We start from the raw sequence: 1,815 nt of genomic DNA, 5'->3' as shown, positions 1-1,815 counted from the left end.
AGTCTGAGTTGGGAGTTGGCTGGATAAGGAAACGCCGGAGAGTAGCTGAAACCAGAACCAGAACCAGCACACTGCACCTGCACCTGCACCCGAGTACTCAAGTACAGAGAACCGTCTCAGTGTGTCGGATCAGACAGATACCGAGCCGCAGTTTGTTCGTTTTTTTTTTTTGTTTTATAAAACTTTGTTGACTTAATAAAGTCATCCAGCGGTTCCGCTCAGATAGCCTGCTAACAGCGAGTTAGCCTGACTGCTAACAGGGAAGTGACGGTGTCAGGTGAAGTCGGATTCGTGCCACAGGTGTTTTCTTTAGAGAGCCCAGACAGGTAAGAAGAATCACTCAGGTACACTTCATGTGGTCTCTGTTAGCCCTGAACTCTGTTAGCATGTTAATAGGCTGGCAGGGCGGTGGTCCGCTGTTAGCATTAGGAGCTAACGTGCTAACAGTATAACAACACATCCGTAAACTGCTGAATTATCATAAACATTAACTTCACAAACAGAACCGATAGAACAGATAAGAGACATTGCTATGGAAAATACATAGAATAAACTTTATTTTCATTTTATGTACACTCAGCAGTCAGTATTACGGTAGATATATTGTCTGACTGGTAGCTTCCGGTCCCTCACCACCAGGTTCAGGGACAGTTTCAGACCAGACTCCTGGACCCTCAAGTTCATTACTTCACTTTGCTGCACCGTACTGGTACACTTTACATTTGTGTTGCTTTTATTTAATGTTACTCCCCGTTTGCATCTTTGTGCATGTGTACTGTTTGTACCTGCACACGCCGCAGTGTTCGTATGTATTTATTATACGCAGCTGTTGAACTATCACTGTGCATACACAGATGGGTGACAAAGCATAAACGTGAATAAATGAGTGGAGAACCATAATGATTGCAGATGCTTCCACACAGGTGCACTGCATAGTACAAATAAGCAGTTAACACCCAGTCATGCACCATCACAGCTGTAGAAATGCTGAACACGCCCAGTCGACAAGAGAAAATATGTAGGTGAGTTTTAAGGAGGGTTCATTGTTGGGGCGAAGACGGCTGGAGCGTCAGTCACAGAGACTGCTCAGCTGGCTTGTGCTTCAACAGTGACTGAAGTGACGTCTAGATGTGATCATTAAGTCTTATCTCAGGAAAGACAAGAAATCAGTAAATAGGGTCAGAAATTGACAGCTTCTGTTGTGATTTGGTGCTGTACAAATAAAATTGAATTGAAATTGAATTGGTTGATGGTACACGTTTGATGACTGTGATGCTCGAGCATTAGTGCGATATGTAGGGAAAGACAGAAGAGCAGTTCCTCCTTCTGTGACTGAGAATGCCAGTGCAGGATGTGATGAAGACTAGAGAGAGACATTCAGTGCATAAACCCCTTGTTACAAACACGACTGCACAGTTGAGTGTTCAGTGGTGTGAAATATATTGGCACAGGTTTACCGAGATGAAGAAAAGAAGTCATCTGGTCAGATGAGTCATCCTCACCGTGGACTGACCAATATGAAAATGTTGTGCCACGGTCTTTGCAGTCAATGGATCTCAATTCAACCAAACACCTATAGGAGATTTTGGACCAACCTGTCGGACAGTGTCCTCCACCACCATCACCCCGTCCCTCCAGTAGAGTTCCAGAGACCTGAGGAAACAGTGCCAAGGTGCATTGAAGCCAGACGCCTCACTAAGACACGTTTTGTTGGTTCTTACTTTGTCACCCATCTGTACTTTGTACGTTACCTGTCCATTACCTGTTCTTATTAAGCATGTACATTTACTACATTACTGCACACCAGTCTCCCAT

General features: G+C 44.3%; 1 protein-coding gene across 2 annotated transcripts in view; it reads left to right on the top strand.

Moving 5' to 3' along the window:
- The window catches only part of LOC139333668 (tropomyosin alpha-4 chain-like), a 16,633-nt gene continuing 14,818 nt past the window's right edge, over positions 1-1,815 (top strand). Inside the window, exon 1 of one of the 2 annotated variants that reach the window (XM_070966262.1) lies at positions 1-326. The gene's annotated coding sequence lies outside the window, so the exon portion shown is untranslated. The remainder of the gene's footprint in view (positions 327-1,815) is intronic. The other variant, XM_070966263.1, reaches the window with a different exon arrangement.

The sequence above is a fragment of the Chaetodon trifascialis genome, chromosome 7 (assembly GCF_039877785.1).
Source record: "Chaetodon trifascialis isolate fChaTrf1 chromosome 7, fChaTrf1.hap1, whole genome shotgun sequence".
Classification (NCBI taxonomy): Eukaryota; Metazoa; Chordata; class Actinopteri; order Chaetodontiformes; family Chaetodontidae; genus Chaetodon; species Chaetodon trifascialis.
The sequence above is the reverse complement of the archived record's forward strand: the minus strand, read 5'-3'. Positions and strand labels throughout refer to the sequence as shown.